The following is a 24043-nucleotide window of genomic DNA, read 5'->3' on the forward strand; positions in this document are numbered from 1 at the left end:
AGAACTTAACTGCCCGAGACCATTGTAATCACCTCTAAGAAAGCAAAAGACCTTCCTTTTGCCCTTGACAGTTGTTACATCTTTAAGTAAATCCCACATCAATACACCATGATCAATGCCACCAACTGGCCTTTTATCTGTTGATTCTTAATGCGCATAGGGATGCTGCTGATAATCAGATCAAAAGCATTGCTTTCCTCTTGTTGCCTCTCTAACATGCGAATGTAGAAAACAATCATCCAATTATCAAATAAATCGAGAAAAGTTTTGCTACTCTGCGAGTGATCAATCAACTCAAAGGGTCCAGTCAATATCTCAAAAGTTAAAAGCCGCCCATTATAAGATATTCAGATGTACTGGCCCACTATTTCTCTGTACAGTACATTGTAATCATCAGAATCATTAGACCTATAACACATTCCTAATCTCCTTTCTGTTTTCCCGGTGCTTATGTCACACTAAACTTATTCAACGTTGCACTGGCCAACCATGATCACTAAATGCACTGCCTAATTTTATGTGATTCTTAACTAAGAACATAACTCCTGTCCTCTACACATTGTACTCCCCATACTCAAATTCTGAATCCCTTATATCTGTGTGACACCATGTCTCTGATATCCCCACAATGTCTGCATTTGCTGACTTGACTAGTACTTCAAATTCATTTATTATACTCCTGGTGTACATTAGTGTACATGCAAGAACACATGCAACTGTTTTTACTCTTAATAACTCTAATACAATCCATGTATTTGCTTGTTCCATAAGGCTACCCAAACAGGTCTTAAAATCCCCAACAACTTGCTTTCCAGGCTGCTGCATTTAAACAGAAACGGTGTAAGAATCATTTTCACTCTCCTGTGTCTAATGTAGTGGTAGTAGTAGCAGAGGCATGTGATGCAAGAAAGTAAGCTTATGTAGCATCGGCCAAAAAAAAACAAAAAACAAAACCATTTCACATATCAATTCCCTCTAAAAGCTTGTCCAGTTCCTTCTTGAATTTATTTAAGCTATCAACTTCTACAATGACAGATGGAAGTTTGTTCCAACAATCAACTACCTGCTGACTAAAAGCAAATTTCTGCACATCTATTCTACAACTGTCTTTCCTCAATTTGAATTTATGTCTCCTCAGGTTCGTAATTTGAGCAAGAGGAAGAATCCCATCAGAATTGAGCCGCTCAACCCATTCAAGGCCTTTTACGCCTCAATAAGATCACCTCACAGGTGCCTAGTTTCCAGATGCTGGAATTTGCAGAACTTAAGCCTTTCTTGGTAAGACGACTCCTTCATTACCTTCACCAATCTTGTAGTCCTTCTCTGTACTCGCTCAAGCAACTCTACTCCTTCCTAAAATCATGCCTCCAGACCTCTACACAGTACTCAAAGTGTAGCCTGACCATTACCTTATCCAAAGGGCTAATCTTTTCCCTACTAGCAAAATTACCGTATATCATTGACAATACCCCATGATCTGCTCTGGCAGACTATGCACTGCTCAGAAAACTTTATATTTGACTGCATAATTACTCCCAGGTCTTTTTCATTCTCTACCACCCTAAGTGTAGTACCACACAGTTGGTATGTTTCTATGGGGGTTACTTCTACCCACATTAAGTAGTTTGCATTTGTCAATGATAAACTTCAGTTGCCACTTCTCAGCCCATCTGCCCAACTTTTCTAGATCCTGTTGCAGTAGCACATTGCCATTAACAACCCTGCCATCCTTTGTATCATCTGCAAACTTGAACACTAAACCTGATATACCTTCATCAATATCATTGATAAATATACAAAACAACAATGGGCTCAACACCGAATCCTGGTGTACTCCACTAATAACATTGGTACACGAAGAGCAGTATCCATTGATTACCACTCTCTGTCTTCTCCCATTCAACCATCCTTTTATCCATTGTAGCAACTTGCCCTTAATACCATACTGCTTGCCGACCGGGCTAGCCGAGTGGGTAAAGTGCCTGACTGGCAACCCAAAGGTCGCAGGTTCGATTCCCGCCTCGGGCTTGGATCAAAGTACTGCAAAAAAAACCTTGGGAGGTGCATTATGGCCACAGAAGCCTATGCGCCAACAACTACCAAAAAAAAAAAAAAAAAAAGCCATACTGCTCCAATTTCTACTGTAGTCTTCCATGCACAACAGTATCGAAAGCTTTCCCGAAATCCAAGGATATGATATTAATTTTTTTTTTTGCATCCAGTTCCTTTGTAACAACATCATACAATCCAATCAAATTTGTTAAGACAAGATAGCTTTCCCTTAACAAACCATGATGTGTCTGAACTATAAATGCAGTTTTGTCTAGATGATTTTGCAATACTTCTTTAACCAGTGACTCCACTATTTTCCTCGGAACAGAAATTAAACTAACAGGGCTGTAATTACTGGTCACCTTTTGATCTCCCTTTGTGAATCGGGGATACATTTGCACATCTTCAGTCAGTGTGTACTTCGCAAGTCCAAAGATGCTCTAGTAATTATAGCTAAGGGTTTGCTTACTTCCTTTGCTGCCTCCTTTAATATAACTGGATAGATCCCATCCCCCCAGGTGCCTTTCTTATGTTTAACTTCAACAATTTCTCCTCCACTTTGTTCCTAGTTATTACGAAATCATTAAGCTCCCTGTTAGAGTTTAATAAGCTTTTGTCCTCCACTACCCTACAGAATTCCTCATGTGTGAATGTAGATGCAAAATACTCATTCAGATTGTCAGCTAGATACGTCAAACCATCCATATCAAGTGGACCAATCTGATTCACCCCCTTCCTTCTAGAGTTTATATAAGTACAGATGTCCTTGCTGTTTTTCTTAACATCCTTTGCCAAATATTTCTTGTAATCTGCCTTCGCTTGCCTCACCTCCTTTGTAAATCTATTAGTCTTATCACCCCATTCTAGCAGTTTTTCAATCCACTTAACATTGCCTCAATAGCATCAGAAAATATTTTTGCATCCATTCTATTTAAGTTTATCCTATCCCTTTAGAAAGTCTTTCCTGTTAATGAGCACAGAACTCACTAAGAAAAATTCTATCTCATGAGCCTTGCACGGTCTTCTCATGGCTGAAATGATTCACAATGCTCTCATCGTGTAAATTCAAGGATTATGTCTATTCCACCCCCGTCTTCCTACAAAGATCATCTTTGGGACAGTTTTGTACATCGGAAAACCAAGACTAGACATTTGTGTGGGGACCTAATAAGTATTGGTTACTCTGTCAGAGTTCTGGCACAGTAGGTATAACAGAAACATGGCATTACTATGATACTGGGAATGAAGAATTTGAATATTGCAATTATATGTACAGAAAGTACAGACATGACTGGAAAGGTGAGGGAGATGAGTTATACTTTTTGTTAAGAAGCAAATAATTCTAAAACAGCACAACCAGGTTACCTTGTAATGATGAGTCAGTCTGGTGTGGAAAAACAAAGATGAGAGTAGGAATCTGTTTTAAGCCAAATGACTGGGAAGAGTATAATGAACAACAATATAGACAAATATAGTGGGCCAGAAAATTTGAATGTATTACCAAGGGGGGAGAGGGGTTTAACTTTCCACATATTGACTGGAACTCATGGGTTGGCAGCTCACTTAGTAGTAGAACACTTCATGGCTTGCTGGATGACTGTTTTCATCCAAAATATTAGAGAGAGAGAACTAGGAAAAGCAATATTCTTGATTTGGATATCAGCAGTGATTCATCATATATTAAGAATGTTCAAGTAAAGGAACATTTAGGTGGCTATTATCATATGTATTGATGTAAGATTTATTAAAATAATTACTGTTAGGTAGAGGGAATGGATTTTGTTTGTGAAAAGGTGATTATAATGGATCTGGACATTTTTTAAACACCCTTCAGTGGGACCAACTAATGTTAAAAAATGTAAATGACAAATGGAAGGTTTATACCAACTAAGAGATATTGTTCAAGAAGGTTTAAACCAAAATGAATATAAGATAACCTGACGAGCTTCACAGAAGAGAATATAAGTGATTGGGATGATTAAAAATTGTCAAGGGATACACAAGCCTACAGTAAGTACAAACTAAGCCTACAGTAAGTACAAACTAATCTATAATCAAGTTATTAAGGGGGGTTACACAAACTAAGGCAAATTATGCCCTTGAAGGATCTAAATTGAGGGGCCCATCAAGCTCTCAGCTGCCCACATCAATGCCAGAGCTTGCACTTGATCATCACGCAACACAGGGGCAACCCCCAAGGCAGAATGTGCTGGTTGCACAGGAACTAGTAGTTGTTGGTGACTATTGTCAGGGAAATGGGGAACATGGTATGTAAAAAGGATAGGTGGAACAGGACCAGGGTATGTCTGCCAAGGGCAAAGGTTGATGTTGTAGAGTGGATATCATCTTCTAAGAGCACAAAAGGTGATATTGTTGTACACATTGGCACTAATGATATTAAGAGTAGGAGACCGACGGAATTACTTAACACGTAGAGATCACCGTTGAAAAAAAGCCGTGAATTAGGATTGAATTTGAGTGTCTGCAATTCTGCCCAGACACGATAGGAGGGAGTATATGATGAAAGCCTTGTCGATCAAGTCAGCCCTGGAAAGACTGTGCAAGGCTCAAGGGGTAGTATTTTCTTCAGCCTGGTCTGTACTTGTTAACAGGAGAGACTGCTTCTATAGGGATGGGATACACTTAAATAGAAAGGGTGCAAGAATATTTGCTGATGCTATCGAGGCAGTGTTAGGTGGGTCGGAAAACTGCTAGCTTAGGGGGATACAAGGACTAATAGATTAACAATAGCCACTAGCAGAGGTGAAAGTGATTCTTGCACTGCTTCTATTGGAATGAGCAGCAGCCTGAAAACAAGATGCAGGATATTTCAGAGACTGCTGGGAGTCATTGCGGTACAAGTAAACACATGGGTTGTGTTGGGGTAGCTAAGAATAGGAACAGTATACTTGCGTGTACACCAATGCTAGGAGTTTGGTAAATAAATTTGATGAATTTGAGGTATTGCTCAAAATATCAAAGGCAAATATTATTGGGATATCAGAGACATGGTGCCACACAGATATAAAGAATGCAGAACTGGAATTTAGGGAGTAGAATGTGTACAGAAAGGATAGACAGGATAGGAAGGGAGGAGGGGTTATGCTATTAGTTAAGAAACACAAAATCCAAGGAAGTGAAGCCAGTCGACATCGCTGGACAGTGCAGTGTCGAGTCAGTTTGGTGTGACATAAGCATTGGAAGACCAAAATTGAGAGTAGGAGCGTGTTATAGGCCTAATGACTCTGATGAGTATAATATGAAACTGTACAGGGAAATAGAGTGGACCAGCAAATCAGAGAGTCTTATAATGGGGGATTTTAATTTCCCAGATATTGACTGGAATTTGTGGGTTAGTCATTCACACACTAGCAAGGCTTTTGTGGATTTATTGGATGATTGTTTTCTATATCAGCATGTTCGGGAGGCAACTAGAGGGAGTAATACTTTTGATCTGATTATCACTAGTGATTCTTCATACATTAAGAATCTGCAGATAAAGTAACCACTATGTGGCAGTGATCACAGTGTGCTGAAGTGGGATTTACTCAAAGAAGTAACTACCATTAGGGGTAAAGGGAAGGGTTTTGCTTTCATAAAGGTGACTAAGATGGTCTGAGACAGTATTTAAATTCTATACAGTGGAACCAACTGATGATGTTACCAACAGCAAATTCAAAATGGAAAGCATTCAAAGAATTTATCTTGGAAGCTACTAGGCTTTACATACCAACTAAGAAATATTGTTCAAGGTTTAAGCCTAAATGGATGTCAGATGAACTAATGAGACATATGGCAGAGAAGAAAAATGCATGGGATACATATAAATTAATGGGTAACATGGAAGCCTATGTTAGATATAAGCTGGTCTGTAACCAAGTCACAAAGGAGATTAGGCAGGCAAAGGCAGATTATGAGAAATCCTTGGCAAAGGAAACAAAGAAAAACAGAAAAAAGTTCTCTACCTATGTAAACTCTAGAAGGAAAGGGATAAATCAGATTGGTCCACTGTATATTGATGGTTCAACTGTTGATTATCCTGCTGAAGTGGCTAACAAACTAAACTAGTATTTTACATCTACATTCATACATGAGGAGTTATTCATGAAGGAGAATGTCAGAGATGAAGTAAACTCTGGCAGTGAGCTAGATGATTTTGTAATAACTGAGTGGAAAGTGGAGGAGAAATTGTTGAGGATAAACATGCGCCTGGGGTGGATGGGATCTATCCAGTTATATTAAAGGAGGCAGCAAAGGTAGTAACAGGCTAAGAGTAGAAAACTTGCTTCTTGCCCTAATGGTAGCCGAGCATTCTGGTCTCTTGCCAAAGCTATTGGCTGCAACTTTTGCCCATCTTTGCTCCCACCTCTGTCCAAACCAGATGGTTCTGTTGCCACTTCAGCCAAGGATAAAGCCGACCTGCTAGCATCCCATTTTTCTTCCAGCTCATGTATTAATGATCTTGGTAAAACACCTCCCACCATTCCCAACACGCTCCATTCAATGCCTCCTGTGGTCTTCCGTCAAAAGGATATCAGAAGGATTTTGATGAATCTTGATGCTAAGAAAGCTCCAGGTCCTGATGGTATTTTTCCACTTCTTCTCAAAACCTGCTCCTGAACTTACTCCCATTCTTTGCCGCCTTTTTTTCACTTTCTTATTTATTATTTATTAGTTGCTAATGCTCCTAAAAACCAAATAACAAGAGCATGCCAGAGGTGGAAACAAGAAAAAGAAATTCAATGACTTAAGGGGCAGAGCTGAACATATCTTATCAAGAGGCAAGGAAAATGGTGAAACCTTTAAATACAAATAAACAAACCTACGCTCAGATGGTAGCTGTTCCATCGGAACTCAGACTGAAATGGCCATACCACCAAAGGAGTCATTCACTCCTATTGCTCGCTACCTGCTAAGTTCAATAAAACCCACACAAAAGGACCAATCAACTGCCACTCCAATATCTGTACCTCCTAATGCCCCACCAATAAGAAAAGTTTCTGGAGAAAAGAATAAGAAATCTGACGTATCCTAGTTCTCAGGAAAAAAATGGATGTTGAGGAGAAGGAGGTACATGAAGAAACAGTCTTGGAACTCTTTCCTGAGGAGGATATGGACACAGGGCAGCATCCACACTTCCCCAGAAAGGATAAATCTAAGGCTGACAAAAGTAAGCCCTCAGCACCTCAGAAGCCACCTGAAGGAACCACCAAGCCAAAATAATGGCAAAATTCCTACAATGGAATTTTTATGGATTCCGGAAAAATGCAGAAGACATCAAGGCACTCCTGCAAAAGCACAAACTATCTTGCTTTTGCATACAAGAGACTTACCTAAGGGCAAATGATGACCCCAGGATGCATAACGTTACTATCATTCACAAGGATAGAATTGGGGATGGCCCCGCTCATGGAGGAGTCGCAATCCTTGTGGGCAACCATATCATTTCAGCCTCTGTGACTTACTACCAGCATAGAGGCAGTAGCAACTCAAATAACAGTGGGGGTTTTTACTAACTGTTTGCTCTATATATTTGCCACCTGGTACTGACATCTACCAGAAAGACCTTGATGATCTCGTAATGCAGTTGCCTCCCCCCTTTCTTACATCTTGGGGACTTTAATGGGCATAACACCCTGTGGGGGTAGTGCTAGCATTAATAGAAGGGGACGAGTCATAGTGTGTATGCTCATTGACAGTGACCTCTCCCTTTTTAATGTGGGAACAAACACCTTTTTCCACATGCCTACCCGTACATTTTCTGCCATTGATCTTTCTATCAGCTCCCCTTCTCTTCTCCCTTCACTTACTTGGGAAGTAGAGGGGAACCCGTATGGAAGTGATCACTTCCCTGTGATAACCACCTTAATTACTGGAGACCTTGTCTTCCTGTCAGGTTACCATGGTGGAAGATTAATCAGGCTGACTGGAGTGCCTTTCAACACCTGGCAAAGTTTGACAACTCTGCAGTCAGTCAGAAGCCTATCAATGATGCAGTTACGTACATAACAGAAAATATTGTCCATGCAGCTGCAACTACAATTCCAAAAACATCCACGCGGTTTCCTCCCTTTCCAAAACCATGGTGGAATCCAGAATGCACAGCAGCCAAAAAGGCTCAAAATAAAGCTTGGGGGATATTTTGATGATATCCTACCAAGGTCAACTTATTAGCCTTTAAACGTGCACGAGCCGAAGCACACTACATCCGCTGTCAGAGTCAAAAGGAATCGTGGATCCGTTTCACATCATCCATCACCCAGATGACCAGCACTAAGGTGGTCTGGGAAAAAATCCAGAAAATGAAGAGAAAATACACAGCACACCACTCATCGGTCCTTGAATATAATGGATATACTATTGCAGACTCTACTGCAATAGCCAATGCTCTTGGGGAAACATTTTCTAACATCTCTGCAACATCATCCTACTCCCCAGAGTTTCTGGTCTTAAAACACAACACTGAAAAAACAGGCCCTTAAATTCACATCACAGGGTTCCCACCCATATAATGGGCCATTTACCATCCATGAGCTGAAAACAGCACTTGCCCATACAAAGGCTACCGCTGTTGGACCAGACAATATCCATTATGAAATGATCAAACATCTTTCACCAGAATCCATGGACTGTCTGCTCTTCCTGTACAACAGAATCTTTCTTGAAGAGCATTTTCCAGATACCTGGCACAAGGCAACTATTCTTGCTTTTGCCAAGCCAGGAAAGGATCCTAAATCTCAAAAAAACTATCGTCCTATTGCTCTGACCAGCTGTCTGTGCAAAATATTGGAGAGAATGGTCAATGCTCGTCTCTTATGGTATTTAGAATCGAACGACCTTCTCTCCACCTTTCAGTGCGACTTCCGAAGAAACAGGTTCACACTGGACCACTTAATTAGACTGGAAACATCTATCCGAGATGCTTTCCTAAAAAGAGAACACTTGGTGTCCATCTTCTTTGACATGGAAAAAGCGTACGACACAACTTGGAGATTTGGTATTTTAAAAGACCTTTACAACCGCGGTTTAAGAGGTCACCGTCCCGGTTTTATTAAAAATTTTTTATCTTGCCGTTATTTCCAAGTTCATGTAGGATCCACCCTTTCCCGGTCCTTTTGCCAAGAGGAGGGGGTACCACAAGGATCTGTCTTAAGTGTCACGCTTTTTGTCATTAAAATAAATTATTTCTGAACAACTTCCTCCAACTATAAACAGTGCACTCTACATCGATGACTTCAGCATATTTTCTCAATCATGCAATATGAGGGTTATTGAGAGACAACTGCAACAAGCTATTGACCGTCTCAACTCCTGGGCCACGGCCAATGGTTTCAGGTTCTAACCGGAGAAGACTGTTTGCATCCATTTTTGTCGCAAATGTAACCTCCACCCTGAGCCTGAATTACGACTTGGACAAAGCACCATTCCAGTTGTATCAGAGACGAAATTCACGGGACTCATTTTTGACAAAAAAGCTGACATTTGTCCCAACATATTCATCACCTACGCACAAAGTGCACGAGAGGGCTTAACATTCTCTGCTCTCTCTCTTCTATCTCTTGGGGTGTGGACCGTTGCACTCTACTCCATTTATACTGTGCACTAGTACGCTCAAAATTAGATTATGGGTCTCAGGTGTATGCTTCTGCCAGAAATAGTGCTGTTCATTGACTTGACCCCATTCATCATCAAGCCATTCGTATTGCTACAGGTGCATTTAGAACTTTGCCAGTCCAAAGCCTTTATGCCGAAGCAAATGAACCATCCTTGTTGCTTCAACGAATGCAGTTGTCTCTACAATATGCCTTCAAGCTGAAATCCCTGCCAGATCACCCCACGTGGACATCCGTTTTTGAGACACGATGAGAAAAATCTTTATAACACATGATGGATCACTATTCAGCATCCGTGTTCAAGAGCTACTCAATGAGCTTAACATCTCGGTAGACAAGGTTGCTCAATCACTAATGCAGCCCCCCTCCACCTTGGTATGCGCAAATACCAGTGTGTGACTTCTCACTCAGGATTGCGACAAAGTCCAATACTTCGTCTTCTGTCTACCTTCAGCTCTATTCACAACATCATGCAGAACATTCTGACTTCTTGCCAGTTTACACAGATGGCTTGAAATCAGAATCATATGTGGGATCTGCTGCTGTTTTTCCAGATAATACCATATCAGAGCAGATACCCCTTGACTGCATTTGCACTGCAGAGCTGCATGCTATAGAGTTAGCTGTAGATCACGAAAGAAAACACCGATACCAACGGTATATTATATATGCCGATTCAGTGAGTGCACTATAGGCTTTATCAGCGGTGTCACACACTAATCATCCAACCCTGTCCCAAATTCAGCAGATAATATACAGCCTCTATGCAAGTGGATTCGATATCCGATTCTGCTGGATCCCCAGTCACATCCTGATTAGAGGAAATAATTTGGCTGACACTGCAGCCAAATCGGCAACCCTGACGGATAATCTTCACCCATTAGTCCCCTATACAGACTACAGGCAAGCGATCTGTAGTAACTTACAATCTCAGTGGCAAGATTTGTGGCATCGCCTGGTTACTACAAACAAACTATGTCGGATTTAGCCTGTGATCCATCCTTGGCAGTCCAGCTTATGCAGGGATCGCAAAGAGGAAGTTGTTCTTGCTCGACTCCGCATAGGACACTGTCATGTGACACACTCCTTTTTGCTGAGGGCTGATGACCCTCCTATGTGCAAACAATGCGACACCATTTTATCCGTTCAACATATTTTATGTGATTGTACCAGTTTTAGAAATGCTCGTTTTACCGCTTTTACCCATCTGACTGAGCCATATACACTCAGTCAGATTTTAAATAACAATGACAATGTGTCAGCAGTTTTTAAAATCGATTAATATATATACACGCATATGAAATATACAATTTGCTTTTATCATTGTTCTGATTTTATTTATTGATATGTCTGTATATATATGCAGTTTTCGAAGAAGTAGCCTTTTTAAAAGTTACCAGTCTTATCTTTTTATATTTTAACGTTTTCCTGGCACACTATAACCTTGCTGGTTTTGCACCACAAAAATCAAAATCAAATCAAATCAAGCCACGCCACTATTTTACTCAAAATTTATTATAACAACCTATTTGTATGCTGCGACAAACTTTCGAATCAGCACCACTACCCACAAATTTCTTGTTGTAGGTCATATGTAAAATGAGGGTGACTGTGCACACTCATTTTTATAAAAAAATATTAAAAGATCGCTAAAGTCTGGTCCTGTATTCGTCCCATCACAATATGTTATGTTAGCTAGAACTGCCAGAAAGACAGGAAACCTTTTCAGGTGACAGAGATGAGTCATTGCAATTTTTATGGCCTAAAAGATTTGGCCCAACGCACTTCTATAAAATATAATGAAAATACCGATGAAGTAAAATTAAACTTCAATGACACTGCTATCTTTAAAGTAGAAAAGCACCATTTATACTTTTTCTTTTATAAAACATCATACAAACAGGATGATTATAAATCAGTTAATGTTAACGCTAGTAAAATAAGAAAACCTTTGGAGTCATTTGTAGATTTCGAATTGATAAAAGTCTACAAGAGTTCCAATCCGATTTCAAAAAAGCAGCACAGTGAACTCCACTGTATGGTGAACAATAACACAATTCCCAAATGTCATGCCGGCTTTTATAAGTCTAAAGCGTCACCACCAAATACGGAGGATGCAGAAAGGTCAGGGAATGACCACCGCATATTCCCGGAGCAATGTGGCCTTAGTTGCTAATGCTCCTAAAAACCAAAAATAACTAACTAATAAGTCTAAAAGTTAATTTACGGAAGGATTAAATTTTTCTAAGAATGACTAAATTCTTCCATTTTGCTTGTTTATACACCAATAATTACATACTAACTTCTTGTTCTTATTTATGCTTTATCACAATTATGTTCTCAAAGATTAAAATGTAGTTCATACATGTTCCTGAGTTTATGAATATAAATAAAGCTCTTGTTTAAAGTTTTTTTTTTTTTTTTGTTCTTCATCCTAATTACTTTCCATCTTTAGGAGACTCAAGTCACAAATTGAGTATTTGTTGGTGCAATAGTGGCACAACTCAAAAGGGGGGTTAAATTTTTGAGTATTCTGGTTACCCATAAGGGAATGTTGATCAATTTTAAGTACCACTGGGTATGTTGAGATGAATCACAATATATTTCAACAATCACATAATTTCTTCAATTCTAAACAAACTAATTTTAAAAGCCATATTTTTCTCATCGATTATCTCAGAATTACAATTTTTGAGTTATGCCACTATTGCAGCCAGTGAGCAATATAACCTAAGATGTGGCAGGTAGGGCTAGTTCTCTTGTAATTGTTTTTGAAAACTAGTGAATCATTATCTTCAGATCCTCAATCAGTCACTCACTACATTGGTCCTGTATTAAAATTCTGTGGTACAGAATATTGACAAAATCTATACTTGTTGCAGTCTTCTTTAAGGATTACTTAGCAATTACAATAAGAAATATTTAATTTTAATTTCTCCAGCTGCCTCCATTTTAATGATGATATCATACAACCTCTCAACTCTTGTTAATGCTGTTAGGATTTAATCCTTACTCTACTACTGAAGCACCCTAGAAGTGGGGGGGGGCACCATACACTTCCTTCAACGTTGTTTCTGTAACCGAATTCTCCAGAACTAGCAGAATTTGATGCTTGCATGCTTTAGTAAATAATAATTAAAATATTATAATAAAAATATTGTGCCTGATATAGCCAAGTGGTCAGGAGTGCGAGTGCAGTAGCACATGCTCGTTGAGTGGACCAGGTTCAAGCTCGTGTCTGCTAAATATGATTAACATTTGTATTGATTGATATATTGTAAACACCACTGACCTGGTGGTTGTGCTGGAGTATAAACAAGAACATATTTCCATTTTTAAAATAACTGCTTATCGTATGTGAGTTTTTCAGCTTGCCGATGAAATCAATATCCAGCATAGTTCTGTTAAAAGAATTTATTCAGATATCCCCATCATCAGGGTGAATAATTTTGGTCATGCTGGGAATGTATGACTTCTTGAAATTTGCCACTGGTAATAAATTGTTTAGTTTATAGTGAAATATAGTGTTACATATTCCATTCCAATTCATGTATAGTCTGTTTCCTGTGTAATGCCCTCTATTATTTACATTAGATCTACATGCTGTGTTTGAAACACATGAAACAGTAATGAGAGTTGCCAGTTACTGCAGTAGCAAAGGAAATAGAAGAAATAAAATATTAGACCCTACCCCATGAAATTTTACGATGGAACACTTTCTCAGTAAGCTTAGTTTTTATATGATTTGAAGCTTAGTTTTTTCTGTTTTGCCATCCCCTTCCCAATGACAGTATGGCAGTTCACCACTTTTCACTTGGTTGGTGTAGCCTGGGCTCAAATCTTTTTGAAGACTGGAGGAAGTTTTAAGCTGATCTCAGGCAGAGGAGGCAGGAAGCCTGCACACAATATGCAGAGTAGCCGATGAATGTACATGTGAACTGATACTCAATAAAAGACTGTGAGCTTGTGCAGTGCCCAACCAGCCAGCCATGTAACTAAAAACAGGATGGGTGACCATCCTGTTTCTAGTTACATGAAACAGTCAATAGATGGGTTGTTAGTTACTGCAGTAATGTAGGAAATAGAAGGAATAAAATATTAGACCCCCCTTATGAAATTTTTAATTTATTTATTTATTTATTACATTGTTAAAAGCTATTCAGAAATTGTTCCACAATTAGCAAGAGTATTGTTATGGAATAATTTCCAGTTTTGACTTACAAATTAAGTCTCCTTCTGATTGCATCTCTCAAGTCAAGGTGTACTTTTAGCATTGCATAAGCATGCTTTCTTGCATCATATGCCTCTACTAATGCTAATAAGATGTCACTGGCTAAGAATGCAAATGAAAGTAGTAGAGAATTATTTGCTTACAGTAATACTAAAAGACAAAGGTTGAATCACATTGGTTCCGCCAGATATAAATCTAAATAAATAACATATATATCATATATAAATATAATATACAACTGATGATCCTATAGATTTCTGAGAAACTGAATAAATATTTGCATCTACATTCACACAACTTTTTAGAGAAAGAATTAGCAGAAATCTATCTAATACTGATTAGGAGTTAAAAAATGATTTTATAAGAATGGAAAGGAAGAGGGAAAACTGCTTCACTAAAAAAACAAAGCACCGAGGGCTGATGGAATCTATCAAATTTTATTAAAAAAAGCTGCAAAAGAAATAGTTAAATCTTTAGCTATAATAATGAGAACATTCTTAGATTTAAGAGAATTCTCTACAGATTGGAAATATACAAATACACTGTGCTGCCACTTTATTAGGTACACCTACCTAGTAGTGTGTTGAGCCTCCTTTAGCCTTCAAAACAGCCCGAATTCGTCTAGGCATAGATTATACAAGAAGGTTAAAATGTTGTGCAGGAATGGAGTACCATGCAGACATGAGTGTGTCACGCAGTTCCTTGAGATTCGACGGAGGTGTAGGCCTGCAGTGAACAGCCCTTTCCAGCTCATCCCAAAGATGTTCAATAGGATTCAGACCCAGGGACTGAGCAGGCCACTGTAGCAAAGAAAAGTCATTGTCATGTTCCTGGAACCATTCCATAGTGATTCGGACTTTGTGCACCGGTGCATTATCCTGCTGGAAGTAACCATCTGAGTGAGGACAAACTGTCAACATGAACGGATGCCCTTGGTCAGCAACGATGTGGCATTCAGACGTGAATCTATGAGTATCAATGGACCCAACGTGTGCCAAGAAAACATTCCCCACACCATAACACTGACCCCACCACCTTGCACAGTAGTCGTCAGACATGACGGGTCCATGGATTCATGCTGTTTTCGCCAAATTCCGAGCCTTCCATCAACATGATGCACCAGGAACTTCGACTCGTCAGACCAAGCAACTGTTTTCCAATCCTTGATAGTCCAGTGCTGGTGTTGCTGTGCCCACAGGAGGCGTGCTCTCTTGTTCTTCATTGATAACAAAGGTACGCAATGTGGCCATCGGCTGTTGTAGCCCATTCGCAACAAAGTGTGAGTAGTGGTCCATTGAGATATTTTGTTCTGCACACCAAGGTTGGATTCTGACATGATGTGTGACATTGTGGCCTGTCTGTCTGCTTGCACAATCGTAGCCATCCTCCTCTGACCTCTCTCATCAACAAGCGATTTTCTTCCACAGGAGTGCTGTTGAGAGGATGTTTTCTGTTCGTTGCACCATTCTCGATACACCCTTGAAGCTGTGGTGCGTGAAAAGTTCAGGAGAAATGCCGTTTTAGAGATGCTTTGTCCAGCACGTCTTGCACCTACTACCATGCCACGTTCGAAGTCCATTAGATCACTCCTTTTCCCCATTCTTACTACGGTTTGTATGCTTAACTGATACTAGAAAGGATGTTCCTGCTGCATTTATATCCACAACTGTGGTCATGTGACTTGCAACGTTGTGGGACTAACCATTTGTGTGCACAGTAGGGTGTACCTAATAAAGTGGCAGCACAGTGTATATTTCCTATTCACAAAGGCGGTTCAAAGAGTGAAGTGGGTAACTACATTTGAACTCCATGAGTTCAAATGTGAGTTTGACCTCCATGCCAGAGAAAATATGGGAATCAATAGTTAGAAAAGTAATGCAAGATCATCTTGATAGGAGTGGAGCCACAGGATACTAACAGCATGGATTCATTAAAGGGCGGTCATTCTATTCTTGACCAATGTAATTAGTCACTATGAGGTGATCACAAAGGAAATGGACAAAGAATAATTTTGACATAATATATATAGATTTTAGTTACAGTATTTGATACTGTACATGTATGACTTTTGCACAAATTGAAGCAATCAATGTAGTATTAGTTGACCAACATTTAACAAACCCTTTATCCACAGTTACTACAACATATAAAAGGTTGGTTAAGTGGGATAGTTAAATGATTATAAGTGGTATAAGGCAAAAGAGTGGTTGCAAATAGCAGTGGCCATTTACAACCACTATTTAATCAATATTTATTAGTAATATTGATGTAGATTTTTCAACCTTGATATACTAGTTTGCTAATTATACAAAGGTAGGTAGGTACACCAGTTAATGACAGGAATTAGGGTATGCTACTTTAAGATCTAGTTAAACTAAGCAGATGGATAAATGCAAGGTACTGCATTTGGGTAGCAGTAATTCTGGAATAACATACCATCTGGATAGTATCAAACTGAAGTTAGTGAAAACGATTGAAGGATAATTGTATAGTCCACATAATCTGAGTAGTGCATGAGGTTCTGTCAATGATATACAGAAATTTTGAAAGCAGGGAAAAAGGGATGATTATCCCATTGTTTAAGACAATGATAATCCCACATCTGGAATACTCCATAACAGGTTTGGAAACCTCATTTTATGAAGGAAACTGATCTATTGTAAAGGATGCAGACAAGGGCAACAAATTAGTTGGGGGCACAAAAGGATATTCTTACATTACTGGGATTCTGTAATTTCCATCTGTAAACTAGACATCTGCACAACCACAGTGACCTAACTGAAGTGTATAAGGCTTTAAAAGGATTAAGTAAATTAAATGCTGAGGGCATTTAGTTTACTTAACCCTTTCTGAGATGACAAACACACAAGGGGGCCCAAATTTAAACCGAAAAATGATAGTTGCAGAATAGGTATGCAGAAATTTGCATTCACCCAAACAGCAAATGATTGTTGGAATAAACTACTACTATCCGGTGCTGTAAAAGTGGGTTGTTTGAATGTTTTGGCAAATTATTGGAGGGAATGGACAACTGACCATTCCCTGGTGGGAAGTGACCATTCCCAAGTGGAACAGGACCAGGGTATGTCTGCCAGGGGCAAAGGTTGATGACGTAGTTGAGCAGATATCATCTTTTAAGGGCACAAAGGGTGATATTGTTCTACACGTTGGCACTAATGATATTAAGAGTAGGAGACTGGCAGAATTACTCAACGAGTACAAGTCAATGTTGAAAAAAAGCTGCGAGTTAGGGTTGAATTTGAAAGTGTCTGCAAATCTGCACAGACACGATAGGAGAGAGTATATAATGAGAGCCTTGTCAATCAATTCGGCCCTGGAGAGATTGTGCAAGGCTCAAGGGGTAAACTTTTTCTCAGCCTGGTCTGTGCTTGTTAACAGGAGAGACTGCGTCTACAGGGATGGGATACACTTAAATAGAAAGGGTGCAAGAATATTTGCTGATGCTATCGAGGCAGAGTTAGATGGGTCGGAAAACTGCTAGCTTGTGGGATACACGGACTAATAGATTAACAGTAGCCGATGGCAGAGGTAAAAGTGATTCTTGCACTACTTCTATTAAAATGCAATTGAGCAGCAGCCTGGAAAGCAAAGCAATGGGGATTTCCAGGACTGCTGGGAGTCAGAGTGGAACAAGTAAATACATGGGCTGTGTTAGGGTAACTAAGAGTAGAAACAGGTGCATGTATACTTGCATGTACATCAATGCTAAGACTATAGTTAACAAATTTGATGAGCTTGAAGTGCTAGTCAAGACATCAAAGGCAGATATTGTTGAGATAACAGAGACATGGTGTCACGCAGACATAAGCAGTGCAGAACTGGAATTTGGGGAGTACAATGTGTACAGAAAGGATAGACAGGACAGAAAGGGAGGAGAGCTTATGCTATTAATTAAGAAACACAAAATGTAAGGAAGTGCATCCAATTGATGTTGGTTGACAATACAATGATGAGTCTGTTGGTGTGACATAAGCACTGGGAAAGGAAAAATGAGAGTAAGTGTGTGTTATAGGCCAAATGAATCTGATGAGTATAATCAGAGCAATTGTGCAGAGAAATAGAGTGAGTCAGTAAATCAGTGTGTCTTATAATGGAGGATTTTAATTTTCCGGATATTGACTGGAATTTGTAGGTTGGTCACACACTACATGATTGTTTTCTACAGCAGCATGATTGTTGGTCACACTACATGATTGTTGGTCACATGATTGTTTTCTACAGCAGCATGTTTGGGAGGCAACTAGAGGGAGTAATACTCTTGATCTGATTATCAGTAATGCTTCTTCATGTCTCAAGAATCTGCAGATAAAGGAACCACTAGGTGGCAGTGATCACAGTGTGCTGAAGTGGGATTTACTCAAAGAAGTAACTACCATCGAGGGTAAAGGGAAGGGTTTTTTCTTTCATAAAGGTGACTACGGTGGTCTGAGACAGTAGTTAAATTCTATACCGTGGGACCAACTGATGATGTTACCAACAGCAAATTTAAAATGGGAAGCATTCAAAGAATTAAATTTGGAAGCTACTAGGCTTTTCATACCAACAAAGAAATATTGTTCAAGATTTAGGCCTAAATGGATGTCAGATGAACTAATTAGACATATGACAGAGAAAAATGCATGGGATGCATATAAATTAACATGTGACACAGAAGCCTATGATAGATATAAGTTGGTCTGTAACCAAGTTACAAAAGCGGTTTATCAGGCGAAGGCAGATTACGAGAAATCTTTGGCAAAGGATGCAAAGAAAAACAACAACAAAGAGATCTTTACTTATGTTAACTCTAGAAGGAAGGGGATGAATCAGATTGGTCCACTTGATATTGATGGTTCAACTGTTGATGATCCTGCTCAGGTAGCTAACAAACTAAATGAATATTTTGCATCTACATTCACACATGAGGAGTTAATCGGGGAGGGGAATGCCAGAGGTGTATTCATCTCTGTGAGTAAGCTAGATAATCTTGTAATAACTGAGAGTAAAGTGAAGGAGAAATTGTTGAAGATAAACATAAGGCACCTGGGGTGGATGGAATCTATCCAGTTATATTAAAGGAGGCGGTAAAGGAAGTAAGCACACCCTTAGCCATAATTATGAGTGCTTCCCTGGACTCAGGGAGGTACCCATGGACTGGAGATGTGCACATGTGACCCGAATCCACAAAGGAGGATCAAAGTGAGACACAGGTAATTACAGACCTGTTTAACTTCTGTTCCAGGGAAATTAATGTAGGCACTAGTTAAAGAAACATTACAGGATCATCTAGACAAGACTTCAGTTATAGCTCAGACACAGCATGGGTTTGTTAAAGGGAAGTCTTGTCTGGCTAATTTGATTGGATACTATGATGTAGTCACAAAGGGACTGGATGCAAAGAATAACTTTGATATCATATATTTGGATCTTAGAAAGGCCTTTGATACTGTTGCACATGGAAGACTGCTGCACAATTTGGAGCAGTGTGGCACTGGAGGCAAATTGCTGCTATGGATAAAGGGATGGTTGAGTGGGAGAAGACAGAGAGTGGTAATCAATGGACACTGCTCTTCATGGACTAATGTTATTAGTGGAGTCCCTCAGGGTTCAGTGTTGGGTCCATTGTTGTTTTCTGTATTTATAATTTATAAATGATATTGATGATGGTATATCAGGCTTAATGTCCAAGTTTGCAGACGATACGAAGGTTGGCTGGGTTGTTAATGACACTAATGACAGTACACTGCTGCAAAAGGATCTAGAAAAGTTGAGCAGGTGGGCTGAGAGGTGGCAAATGAAGTTTAACATTGACAAATGTAAAGTACTACATATGGGAAGCAGTAATCTCAGAGTAACGTATCAACTCTGTGGTACCACACTGACAGTGGTAAAGAATGAAAAGAACCTGGGGGTGATTGTGCAGGCAGATATGAAGGTTTTTGAGCAGTGCAGACAGTCTGCAAGAGTAGCTCATGGTGTCTTGTCAATGATATACAGGAATTTTTCTAGCAGGGATAAGGAGGTGATTATCCCCTTGAATAAAGCAATGGTCAGGCCACACCTTGAGTACTATATACAGGTCTGGAGGCCTCATTTTAAGAACTGTTGGAACGAGTACAGAGAAGAGCAACAAGATTAGTGAACAGAACAAAGGGTTGCTCTTACGAAGAAAGGTGGTTGTTGTTATTTGGTTTTTAGGAGCATTAGCAACTAAGGCCATATTGCTCCGGGAATATGTGGTGGCCATTCCCTGACCTTTCCGCATCCTCCGTATTTGGTGGCTCACGGGCTCAAACCCCGGTTTAATCAAGAAGCACGTGCTATGCACTGCTGCTCCTGGCCACCTGGCTACGGTGGTGCCACAAAGAAAGGCTTAAGTTTTGCAAATTACAGTGTCTGGAGACTAGGCACCTGCGGGTTTTTTTTTTTTTTTTTTTTGGTAGTTGTTGGCGCATAGGCTTCTGTGGCCATAATGCACCGCCCAACGTTATTGCAGTACTTTGATCCAAGCCCGAAGCGGGAATCGAACCCGCGACCTTTGGGTTGCCAAGCAGGCACTTTACTCACCCGGCTAGTCCGGTCGGCACCTGCGAGGTGATCTGATTGAGATGTATAAAGCCTAGAATGGTTTGAGCATGCTCAATGCTGATGGGATTCTTCCTCTTGCTCAGAATAATCATCTGAGAGGGCATAAATTGAAATTGAGGAAAGATGGTTGTAGGATAGATGTGCCGAAGTTTGCCTTTAGCCAGCGGGTGGTTGATTGCTGGAACGAACTTCCATCTGTCGTTGTAGAAGTTGATAGGTTAAATAGATTCAAGGCAGAACTTGACAAACATTTGGAGCAAGGGGATGGGTGAAATAAGGGGTTTTTTTTTTTTTTTTTTTTTGGCTGATGCTATATAAGCTTGCTTTCTTGCATCGTGTGCCCTTGCTAATGCTAAAAAAAAAAAAATGCTAATGAAGTGGTACTTTTTTTGCCTGGGGCAGTAAAAAATTTGGTTCTGTGCATCATATTGCCAATACTAATAATAGTATAGAGTCATCATTCTGTGACTATATACATATTGAATTAAGGACAATCAGGACTTTGATGCCACAGTTACAGTTGGCTATGCAATTTTTGCGGCAGCATATGGGCTTAAACCTGCAATCTCCTTACATGTGGCTATGCATGCTACTCATTTAAGCACTGCCAACCCAATCAAGGTACTAAAGCTTTGAAAGACTTGGGTAAATAAAATAATGGGACTTTTTTTTTACTTTTTTTGCAGATGTCACAAAGCAGAAGAGGTGTACTTAAATTATGGAAGGATAAATATAGACTGGATATAAAAAAATTTCTATTTTTGCAAAAGGACCATTAACTGCTGGAACATATTATCACCTATTCCTGTAGAACTACAGATCTTATGTAAATTTAAGGAAGGATTGGGAGGATACTTGGATGAAACCAGGAAAGTTTTTTTTTTATTTAAAGATTGATGCTGATTTAATAAACTGGGCTCTCTTTCATTAATTTGCCTTAACCTACATAATTTTAATACTACTTAATAATTATTATTGATTATACAAATAATAAGGTTATCCTTATGGTGGCCAAAAAGAAAACCATAGCCATCCTCAAATATCCTAGACACTATATTCTCCTAGAAATATACTCTCTAAAAGGGAAGCATTTAATTTTGCCAACAAAATTACTTTTAATGAAAATCATGAAAAACCTATCAGTTGGTGCAAATGCTTTATTTCAACTTAAAAAAAAAATACTTAAATTAATTTAAACATAAAAAGCATTAAAACAAAAAAACTAATTGATCATTAGTGTATGACAGCACTATGATAGCGCTGTCATACACTAATGATCAACGTTCATTTATTTACCAAATATCTCAAACAAGTTGTCACCCATAACAGCACAATATCTTGAAGACAAAAACAAGGCTAGCCAATATATTCATTAAGAGCAGAAACACTGCACTAATAGTCTACAAAGCAAGGGCCAAAATGACATGTAGTGATACAGCCACAAATAGCAACGCAGAGTTAACTGAGACCAAAAATAAAAGGATGCATCAAAGTTGTCCAAACATAAAATACCTTAAAAATATCTAAAATAAAGCAAAAAATAAAAATAAATAAATACACACGTTTAAATGAATTTTAACAAATAATAAATCTATAGTAAATCAAGATTGTAAAATGAAAAACATACTGTGCTAAAAATGAAATGAAGAGTAAGAAAGCATGCAATGAGGCAGTGGTGTATTATCCTATGATAAAAATATAAATGCACTGTGATAAAATATAAGTGCATTTATATTTTTATTACAGTATTATTCTGTACACCTTTTGGTATCTCTCATATTGTGGAATCACCTTACAACTGGGTTGGCATGACTGCAACACCAGGGTACCTGCCCACCCAACGACGATAGGCCAACAAGACTTGAAATGGTACCATCTGGGTGGTGGTGGTGCCCGCTGCGAATAAGTAACAATAGTTTTCTCTATTAGTAAGTGTTACTTATTCGAGGTAGTGCAATACATGGTAACTCGTGAAGGTAGTCACAATATGAGATACAATTAAATTGATGCCTTTATACTACAAATGTAGTTTATTCTTATGAGCTAATCATGGTCTATTTAAACCAATAATTTATAATTATCCTATGATGCAGCTGCACCTGGGCCCTTGACTCATGGGGATACAAAAGTTAAAAGATAGCAAATAAGGAAATGTTGCACCAGGGCTCAGCTGGTGACAGTGGCATGTGCCACTATAATGTGGGATTATTTTTAGTTCTATTAAGATCATTTCAATGTGTTTCCCAGCTTGACACCGAATATTCATATTCTTTATACGGTTCAGCACAAATTCAAAGAACTGCGAAATAAAGACGTACCTGTTGAGCCTTTGCAGTCTGCTTAGTAAGGAAATGCGCGTTGGCTTCAATCGAAATTATCCGAGAAATTTTGAAACTTCAGCACTGTTAACGGTGGAATTCCATAAATAACCTGCAAAATAATTAAAGGTTGTTGCATATTATTTAACTAAATTGTGATTTTATTGTAACTGAGACAGCCATGAAAGGACTTGATCTCACCGGCTCAGAGTCAATCTCAAAAACCAGTATTCGAGTTTTTTTTTTTTTTTAATAAGGATAAAAAAATTAATAAAACAAAATAAATATATAAACTACAACGGTGTGGGGAAAAAAATTACGCTTGCCACACGTCCGCAATGGGAAACACCGGCATATCATCGACATAAACACACAGTAGTATTACTGTGAACGTACAGATATAACGTGCTCTTTGACTATACGCTGCTAGATATGTTATATTCCACTTCTATGATAATAATGATGTTATATAGCAATATACAAAACTAATTTGGCATATTTTTATTACCAAAGAATAACTGCATAAAACTTTAACGATGTTTATGAGGACATCACTTCATTTGATACACAGACATTAAAAAAGGTACTGAAGTTAAACGCTAACACATCGACTAGTGCCCTCCTAATCACAGAGTAGTAAGATATGCTCCTAATTGCCATGAATATATTGTTCCACAATGTATAACTAAAAGCAAAGTCGATGTTTGTATTTTGTTCTTAATGTAAAACAACTTTTTTTTTTTAAATAATTGCATATTTATATTTGCATTGTATGAGTTTTGGTAATGTATAAACTAGTTATGTAAAACTTTCTCACGAGCATAAGAGTTGCCACTCTTCTGGTTTAAGCACGTCATGGTTATGTTAAAGGTTTTCTCCGGGTTAAACGATGACGAAAAATAAAATTTCCAATCCATTTTGAGACAAATCATTTTATTGTATACAGTTATATGCTGTTATTGTTGTTGTGGGGGTTTAGGAGCATCAGCGACTAAGATAGTTATGCTTTTTAGAATGTATTCGTCTTACAAAACTATTTGATACTCGTATAATGTACAAAAATAAAACTATCATGTTAGGGCCACCCGAGAATTATCTCATTTACCTATTATGTCTGTAAATTACGTAAGTTTTTTGACCACTTGCTTGTTATTTCTGGATGAAAAACTCGGGTTTCTAGGGTATGAGACCGACTAACTCAGCCACGTAGTGAAAAAAAAACCATAAAAGTTCCTCATGTC

The 24043-nt window shown here is 38.8% G+C and overlaps 1 long non-coding RNA gene across 1 annotated transcript in view; it reads right to left on the reverse strand.

The window, feature by feature from the left end:
• Positions 1-23421, reverse strand: part of LOC150082789 (uncharacterized) — a 33692-nt gene extending 10271 nt beyond the window's left edge. The window contains exons 1-2 of the long non-coding RNA XR_016547142.1: positions 23311-23421; positions 22803-22914 (exon numbers count right to left, since the gene is read on the reverse strand). This is a non-coding gene — a long non-coding RNA (uncharacterized LOC150082789). The remainder of the gene's footprint in view (positions 1-22802; positions 22915-23310) is intronic.
• Between the last annotated feature and the right edge of the window lie 622 nt (positions 23422-24043).

The sequence above is a fragment of the Mastigoproctus giganteus genome, chromosome 7 (genome assembly GCF_048544385.1).
Source record: "Mastigoproctus giganteus isolate SK-2022 chromosome 7, ASM4854438v1, whole genome shotgun sequence".
NCBI classification, from domain to species: domain Eukaryota; kingdom Metazoa; phylum Arthropoda; class Arachnida; order Uropygi; family Thelyphonidae; genus Mastigoproctus; species Mastigoproctus giganteus.